Below are 10,224 nucleotides of genomic sequence, written 5' to 3'. Positions count from 1 at the left end.
CATACACACATATATATATATACAAATGCTAGACCTTAAACAATTAGGTCAACCACCCAAACAATAAAACCTATTACATAATTATAAAACATGTCGGCCTAAGCCCAAACAAATATCATCCAACTCATAAATCATCCTGGAAACACATCGAGAAGTTCCAACAAAATGTTACATTAAGTCAGTTCATAACCTAGATAGCACCAGACCCAATTTAGATCCACACATGCTAAAGAAATGATCCCAATCCATCAAGGCTCGAACACAATCACCATCAGGATCCTAAATCCCTTCTATAAGTCGCACCAACACCACTTATGTATAATATCAAAAGATCTTCAACAAATCTCTGTCGGTGAAACCCTCATTGGATCAATAAACCAAGCTTACCAACATATAAGATAGCATCCGATCACCAAATCAATACCAATTGATTGAACATATATCTAAATAGCATGAATAACATATCTAAGACAATTTCATAAGCCAAATAATTCTAAACTATATCGGATCAACATGATCTTACCAACCAAAAACCAATCATCCTATCGGGACCAACCGCATACCGGTTAATAGCTAAAGCAGCTAGTGTTGACATCAATGACAAAACATCATAATCAATTTCATCAAATTGCCAACAATCTCCCCCTTTGGCATTGATGACAACACTAGATGTGAAAAACATCCAAGTGCCAAGAAATGTCAAACAAATCTCCCACACAAGAATATAGCAATGATGTTCTGATTCATACTCTCCTTATAGATGATATCACAGTTAAGTTCTATAAATTTATTACCCTAATGTATATAACTCCTTAATTTTTTCACATGAATATCTCTCCCGCTTTGACATCAATGCCAAAGATCAAACATAAATATCAAAGCAAAATCATAAACCACTAAATCACAAGACTAACTACTCCCCTTGAGTAGTAGCATCACCACAATCAATCCAGAATGAATAATAGCTCTAATAATGCATATCGGACTGATGCCAAATAGCATCAATCAGTTTTCCACTGGAGGAAGAGAAACCCCTAATCTATCTCTAAGGTACTCAAATGATTCTTTAGGCAAAGTTTTAGTGAAGATGTATGCAATCTACTCTTTAGTGTTCACATAAACCAATCTAACTTCATTTTCTTTCACCTTTTCTTTCAAGAAGTTTTATTTGATAGATATGTTCTTTGTCTTAGACTAGAATGTTGGATTCTTTTATATGTCTATAGTAGAAAAGTTATCATAGTGAATAACTATCGGTTCATTGCAATGCACTTTTATGTTCGTTAACATTTCTTCATCCATAGATCTTGTGTACGGTAAGCAACAACAACATACTTATCTTCAGCAATAGATAAGGAAGTACATGACTTTTTCTTTTTGATCTATGAAATAGGTTTCTTCCCAAGAAAGAAAGCTCCACCGAAAGTGTTCTTCTGGTCATCAACATCACCTACCCAATCTGCATCTGTATATGCACATTAATAAAAGTCATCATCTTTAGGATACCACAAACCATATTGAGATGTTCCTTGTAAGTACCTAAAAATCCTTTTCACCGCACTCTCATGATTTTCTCTACAATAACTTTGATATCTTGATGCAATGTAAACTACATTCATTATATCTGGTCTATTTTGAGTCAAATATAGCAGACCTCCAATTATAGACATCTCAAATTCATTCTTCATATTGTTAGAAAATTTCATGCACAACTTATCCTCACCTCCAAAAATGATGTCATCAACAAAGATCTCAATAATCAATATATCATCCTCAGTGACTTTATAATATAGATTACTGTTAGCCTTACCTTTAGTGAAACCAAGTTTTAAAAGATATTTGTCCAACCTTGCATACCAAGCTCTAAGTACCTATTTCAATCCATATAAGGCTTTCTTTAACCTGCAACCCATGTTTTTATCATCTGAAAGTGAAAAGCCATCAGGTTGCTCAATATAAACTTCCTCATCAAGATGCCTATTCAGAAAAGCACACTTAATATCCATCTGATAAACCTTATAGTTTTTATGTGCAACTAAGACAATAAATAATCTTACAGCTTCAATCCTAGCTACTAGTGCAAAGGTTTCATCATAAGCAATTCCTTCCCTCTGAGAATATTCTTTACAAACCAATCTAGCTTTATTCCTCACAACTTTTCCAACTTGATTTAGTTTATTCCTAAAAACCTCTTTAGTTCCACTAACATTCTTATTTTTAGGCCAGGGAACTAAAGGCCATGTGTTATTCTTTTCTATCTGATCTAATTCTTCTTCCATAGCTTTGATCCAACATTCATCTTTACATGCTTCAGTTACTGATACCGGTTCAACTTGAGAGATTAAACATACCTCATCAACTACCAATATTCTTCTTGTCATCACTCCTTTGTTCTTATCCCCAATGATCTGATCTTTTGAATGATTCAACCTTACATACCTAGGAGTCTTCTAATTCTCTGTTCCTCTTCCCTAATCTTCAGTTACTATTGAATTTTTTGATACTACTGGAGTAACTGGTTCAATATTTTGTTCCGTTAAAGGTGTTACCAGTTCAGTTATGATCATTTCCACTGTCATTTTTTTTTCATAAGTTATGATTTTACTTTTATTCAACTTATCCACCTTGACATTTGTGATCTCCAAAATTCTCTACAGACTTTTTTTATAACATCTATATGGTTTGCTTTCATTAGAATAACCAAGAAATATTCCTTCATCACATGTAGGATCAAACTTGCTAATGAAATCATCTCTCTTGATATAACGTTTACTACCAAAGATTTTAAGGTACTTAATTGTAGATGTATGGCCAAACCATAACTCATAAGGTGTCTTACCGATTTCTCTTTGATATGAACTTTGTTGAATGTATAAACTATTGTGCTCACTACTTCTCTCTAGTAGATATAAAGTATATTAGCTTCCATCATCATGGTTCTAGAAACATCCAAGATAGTTTTGTTCTTTCTTTCCACAACTCCATTCTGTTAAAGTGTCTGGGGAGCAAAAAATTGTCTTCTTATGCCATACTTCTCACAATAGTTATTAAACTCACCAGATGTGAATTCTCCACCATGATATAACCTTAAGCACCTAGTATTCAATCCTATCTCAATCTCAACCTTAGATTTAAAGATTTTAAACTTTTCAAAAGCCTCATATTTCTCCCTTAGAAAAGTAACCCACATCATTCTAGAATAATCATCAATGATTAGCAAAAAATATCTACCACCTTGGAAACTTTTGATTCTAGTAGGACCACACAAATCAATATGAATAAGATCAAGAACACCATTAGATTTTTCTTGTATACTCTTAAAAGACATTCTAACCCATTTTCCCATTTTACATTCTTTACATATCAGATAATAGGGCTTCACAATCTTAGGTATATCTCTAACTGCCTTAGTTGAATTGATCTTTATCATGCAATCAAAATTCACATGACTTAGCCTTTTATGCCAAAGACAACTCTCATCAGTTTGTGCAATCAAACATGCCTTCTCACCGGAATTCAAATGAAATATATTATGATTTGTTTGAGTACCAGTATCAATCTCCAATCTAGATCTATTAATGATCTTGCATTTTCCATCCTTGAATTTTAATTGAAATACCTTATCCACCAACTATCCTAGACTCGAAAGATTATGCCTTAAACTGGCAACATAATAAATATTATCAGTATTGTGCTTACCATCTAATGATATGGTTCCTCTTCCTTTGATCATGCATGCTTTATCATCTCCAAATCTAACCAAACCACCATCAAATTCTTGCAAAGATAGAAAGTTCCTTTTATCTCCAATCATATGATGTGAACATCCACTTTCTATTGCCCATTCATTCTTATCTTCAATTTTAGTAGCAAGGACCTTTTCTTCAAGTAGATTCTCTTCTAGTACCGGATCATCTTCCTTGATAGCTAGGAACACCCATTCCTTTCCATTGTCGGAACCACTGGTAGTGTCTTGTGTCAGTTCATCATCAGAATCAGTCACACCTTCCTCATCAGCAAAGTAACATGTTTTGTCTTTATTTCTCTTGTACTTATTCTTTTTCTGATATTTAGGGTTAGGCTTAAAATATATTCTATCTCTTTCTTCAAATCTTGAATTCCTTTCAAGATATCTAGATGCAAAATGACCTATCTTATTACATGCAAAACATTTAAAGGGTGATATTCCTTCATACTTCCTACCCGTCCTTTTGGTACTCTTCTAGCAAATAGGGCTTCAAGTTGGTCAAATTATTCATCTTCCCTCTTCATATCTTCCAATTCCTTTACATACAAAGCTTTCTAATCTTGCTTGTTGCTTGATGATGTAAATACATGAAAAGAAGCTTCAAACTTCATAGCTCTAGAAGGTCCAGAATCTTCAAGCTCAAAAGCAGATAATTTCCCAACCAAGGTATCCCTATTGACAGATTGTTACCAATTCATTAATTGCAGTAGCCTTCATCTTATAGGTTAGTGGTAAATCTCTCAAAACTTTAGAAACTATTTCATCTTCCCTCAGAGATCCACCACAACATTTAATTCCCATGACAATTTCATTTACCCCTTCCATAAATGCAATAATCCTTTCATCTTCTTCCATCTTCAAATTTTCATATCTCACCCGGTAACCATCAAGTTTAGCAATCTTAACCATAGGGTCACCTTCATTTAGAGTCTCCAACCTATCCTATATAGATTTATTTATTTATTTTTCATTCAATCCCATTATTTCCTGATCAAAAAGTGCACACAAGAGGGCTTCTCTTGCTCTACAATCATTCTCAATCTCCTTATCCATGTTTTCCGGAGGAGGATTTCCAGATGCCAGATTAAAAGGGGTTACACCATTCTTAGTGATCTCCCAGATTTCCTTACCAAGACATCCTAGATGAGTCTCCATTTGAATCTTCCATACTCTATAATTTGTTCCATCAAACCTAGGAATTTCTCTTCGGAAGATAGCTACAGATGAACTAGATGAACTTGCACTATTAGATGTCATAGAATCTTATATTGAAATGTGGTGACTGATTAGCAAAGTACTATACACTCAACATGTATCCTTTCTAGGGTCCAGGGCCGGGCCGAGCCCCGGGCAAGGGCTTGGGGGCGGCAGCCCCCAAGGAAAGCGGGGGTTCGGAGGTGGGAGCCACCAAGAAAAAACAAAATTTTGCCTTTTTTTTGTTGATGAAAACCGACATTGTAATAACACCCTAAAAGGCCAACTTTGTTTGTTTCCCTAAAAATGTATGTTATAAGTGGCTGGGATGCTTAAGGCATTGTAAGGTTGATGTACTATTGTTGCTAGATAATAAGAAGGATTGGACAACTGTGTATGGTGGATGTAACCCATTCTGGGTAAACCACGTTAAATCTTTGTGTTATCTGTGTCCTGTTTTATTTCTTTATCTTTTGTATTTAAATCTGCATATAGTTGTTAGTTCATATTTGCTTTGGATCTGGTTGAAACCCTAACAATTGGTATCAGAGCGAGGTTTTCTGTAAATTGGTAGGACATTCAGATTTGAGTGGGAGCAATGGAGGATTCCAAATTCAAGGTTGAAAAGTTTAACGACCAGAACTATCAGTTATGGAAAATGTAGATAGAGGATTACCTATATCAAATGGATTTGTGGCGGCCATTGAAAGGAAAGGCAAAGAAAGCGACCACAATGTTAGATGAAGAGTGGGACATTTTAGATAGAAAGGCACTAGGATCCATTTGATTATTCCTTGCACCATCTATAGCATTCAATATTACAAAAGAAAAAAATGATTGTAGATTTGATGGCGAAATTGGCTAAGTTGTATGAGAAACCCTCGGCTTCGAATAAGGTATTTCTTATGAAGCATTTGTTTAATTTGAAAATGAGTGAGGGAGGATCTGTAGTGGAGCACTTAAATGAATCTAATACAATTACCAGTCAATTGTCTTTTGTAAAAATTACCTTTATAGAAGAGGTTAGGGCTCTCTTGATTTTATGTTCTTCGCTAGAAAGCTAGAATAGGTTGGTCATGGCTATAAGTAACTCTATCTCTGGTAAAAATACTTTGGTATTTGATGATATTATTGGTGTTATCCTAAGCGAGGCAATGCGAAGGAAAAGCATAGGTGAGACTCCAACATCATCAGGTAGTGTTTTGAATGTGGAGAACAGAGGAAGATCAAAGGAAAGAGGAAAAGGCCTTGGGAATGAGAAGTCATAAGGGAAGTCAAAGAAAGGACGCTCTCAATCTAGAGGAAAGAAAGATTGCTGGTACTGCGAAAAGCCTAGTCATCTAAAGAAAGATTGTTGGTCTCAAAAAAAAAAAGGAGACAAAAATGAAAATGACAGTAAGGAAGCTAATATTGCAATTAATACTTTACAAGATGCTTTAATCTTATGTTTGGATAATGTTAATGATTCCTGGGTAATAGATTCTGGGGCTTCATTTCATGCTACACCCCATAGAAAATATTTTCTAGATTATGTTCAAGGTGATTTTGGATAGGTATATTTGGGTGATGATGAGCCCTTTCAAATTGTTGGAAAAGGAAAGATAAAGATCAAGTTGCAGAATGGAAATGACTGGTTTCTACAGGAGGTAAGACATGTTCCTAATTTAAGAAGAAATTTAATTTCTGCAGGGCAACTAGGCAGTGAAGGTTGCATAGTTACCTTCTCAGATAGTATGCAGAAGGTCACTAAAGGATCATTAGTAGTAGCTAAAGGTGCGAAGGTAGGCACATTATATTTGTGTACTGGTAACACTTACTCTACCCTAGCTTCTACAGATAAAGTTACTACAGGGATAGCAACAATAGATGTTGCAAGAATAGATTCAATAATGTGGCACCATAGGCTTGGGCACATGAGTGAGAAAGGGATGAAAATCCTTCACTCCAAAAATCTATTGCTAGGACTAAAGAAGATTGATTTAGATTTCTGTGAAAACTGTGTTTATGGAAAAGAGAAAAGAGTTAGATTTCTCAAGGTTGGGAAAGAGAAGACGAGTGAGAAGTTAGAGCTTGTGCATTCAGATGTATGGGGACCGACTCAAGTATCATCTCTAGGTGGCTCTTGTTATTATGTTATTTTTATTGATAACTCAACCAAAAAAAGATGGGTATATTTCCTAAAACAAAAATCAGATATTTTTGAAACTTTTAAGAAATGGAAAGCTTTGGTTGAGAATGAGACAGGAAAAAAGTTGAAGTGTCTCAGATCGGATAATGGAGGTGAGTATTGCAGCAAAGCATTTGAAGATTACTGCTCCTTAAATGGGATTCAAAAGCAAAAGATAGTTCCAAGAACTCCATAGGAAAATGGTGTGTCAAAGAGAATGAATAGGACTATCATGGAACGTGCAAGGAGCATGAGATTGCATGCTGGATTGCCCTTACATTGTTGGGTAGATGTTTTACATACTACTATCTATTTGATAAATAGAGGACCTTCAACCCCTTTGGATGGTGGTATTCCAGAGGAGACATGGACTGGTAAAAAGGTAAATTATTCTTTTCTGAAAACCTTTGGTTGTGAAGCCTTTGTCCATGTTGATAAAGAAAACAAAACCAAGCTTGATGCTAAATCTCTGAAATGTACCTTCATTGGATATGGGATAGATGAATATGGCTATCAGTTATGGGTTTTTAAAAATATAAAATAATTAGAAGTAGAGATGTTATATTCAATGAGAAGGTTATGTATAAAGAACAGATGCAGGAAAAGAAGCATGAATAGGACAAACAAGAATATGTGATGTTGGATGAGATTCCTGAAAATGAAATGCCACAGGTACCTAATGCTTAGCAACAACAAATTGTCCTGCAAACTCCTGCAAGTGTTAGACATTCTACAAGGTCAAGTAGACCCCCTAAAAGATTTTCTCCTTCTTTGTATTCTATTTTATTAACTGATTCTGGTGAACCCGAAGAATATGAAGAAGTAATGCAAGTGGATGCCAAACAACAGAGGGAGCTAGGCATGAAAGAGGAGATGGACTCCTTGATGAAAAATAAGACTTGGGACTTAGTCCCTTTACTTGCAGAAAAAAGAGCTTTGCCTAACAAATGGGTTTATAGGCTGAAGGAGGAGGAAGGAGGTCAAAAAGGATATAAGGCCAAACTTGTGGTAATTGTTTTCCACAGAAAAAGGGTATAGATTATGATGAAAAATTTTCTCCAGTTGTAAAAATGACTTCAATTAGAACTGTACTTAGTCTTGTGGCTGCAGATGATTTACATCTTGAACAATTAGATGTCAAAACAACTTTTCTCCATGGAGATTTGGAGGATGAAATTTACATGTTCCAACCATAGGGATATGAGGTCAAAGGTAAGGAGAACTTGGTGTGCAAGTTGAAGAAAAGTTTGTATGGCCTCTAGCAAGCACCTTGGCAATGGTATTTAAAATTTGATAGTTTCATGGCTGAACATAGTTATCATAGATGTCATTCTGATCATTGTGTATATTTTAAGAGATTGGATAATGGAAGTTATATTATCATGTTTCTTTATGTTGATGAAATGCTTGTTGTTGGGTCTAACATGCAACATATAAATGATCTTAAACAAAAATTAGCTAGGTCATTTGCTATGAAGGATTTGGGTGCAGCTAAGTAAATTCTCAGTATGAGGATTACACGGGATAGGAAAAATAGAATCTTGAATTTGTCCCAAAGTAAGTATATAAAGAAGGTGTTGAAAAGATTTAACATGCAGGAGGAAAAAATAGTTAGTACACCTTTGGCTAGTCATTTCAAATTGACTAAGGAGATGTGCCCAAAGGAACAGGAAGAGGTTAATAAAATCTCTAACATCTCATATTCCTCAGCTGTTGGTAGTCTGATGTATGCAATGGTATGCACAAGGCCATATATTGCACATGCAGTGGGAGTTGTGAGCAGGTTTATGAGTAATCCAGGTATGGAACATTGGAATGTTGTGAAATGGATCCTTCAGTATTTGAAAGGAACCACTACGAAGGCATTATGTTTCAAAGGATCTGATGCTACTCTGAGTGGATTTGTTGACTCTGATCTAATAGGTGATATTGATTCACAGAGGAGTACTACAGGGTATGTTTTTCCTAGAGGGGGAACTACAGTCAGTTGGATTTCTAGGTTGCAAAAAGTTGTTGCACTTTCAACCACTAAAGCTAAGTATGTTGCTACTACAGAAGCCAGCAAGGAGATGATTTGGTTACAATGTTTTCTAGAGGAATTGGGTCAGACACAAGAGGATCGCCCATTGTATAGTAATAGCTAGAGTGCCATTCATCTTGTGAAGAACTCTACTTTTCATTTAATGACAAAGCACATTCAGCTCAGGTACCACTTCATTCGGACTATTTTGGAGGAGGGTCAGTTATGGCTTGAGAAGATTCATACAAGTGAGAATCCTATCGATATGTTCACGAAGGTAGTTCCACAGGAGAAGCTCATTTTTTCATTAGTTTTTGTTGGTCTTCTTGATTTATAATTGTGAAATTTATACTAGTCAAGTCCTCGTGTTTTATCCAACAGATGTTGCATGTACAGTGGTGTCGTGTAGTATCAGTCTCCAAGTGGGAGATTGTTTGTTGTGGAGCATGATCAGTCTCCAAGTGGGAGATTGTTGAAATGTGGTGACTAATCAACAAAGTATTGTACACTCAACATGTATCATTGCTAGGGTCTAGGACCAGGCCCCAGGCAGGGGTTCGGGGGCAGGAGCCCCTAAGAATTTTTTATTTATTTTTTCTATTTTTTTGTTGATGAAAACCGACATTGTAATAAAACCCTAAAAAGGCCAACTTTGTTTGTTGCCCTAAAAATGCATGTTATAAGCGGCTGGGATGCTTAAGGCATTGTAAGGTTGATGTACTATTTTTGTTGGATAATAAGAAAGATTAGACGACTGTGTATGGTGTACGTAACCCATTCTAGGTGAACCACGTTAAATCTCTATGTTATCTGTGTCCTGTTTTATTTCTTTATCTTTTGTATTTAAATATGCATATAATTGCTAGTTCATATTTTCTTCGGATCTGCTTGAAACCCTAACATCTTCCTCAAGTGGTTAAGCTTCTGTAGAGAGGACTAGAGCTCTGATATGAATTCTAAGACAATTAAAATAATCTAAGGACAACTAAGAGGGGGGGTGGATCAGTTGTCACCAGATTACTAAAACTTTAAGCATTTAAAACTTTATTACTAGAACACATGAGATCAATATTGGAATAACATATACAATTAAGA

Source organism: Cryptomeria japonica, chromosome 4 (genome assembly GCF_030272615.1).
Source record: "Cryptomeria japonica chromosome 4, Sugi_1.0, whole genome shotgun sequence".
In the NCBI taxonomy this organism is placed as follows: domain Eukaryota; kingdom Viridiplantae; phylum Streptophyta; class Pinopsida; order Cupressales; family Cupressaceae; genus Cryptomeria; species Cryptomeria japonica.
This window is presented reverse-complemented; position numbering follows the sequence as displayed.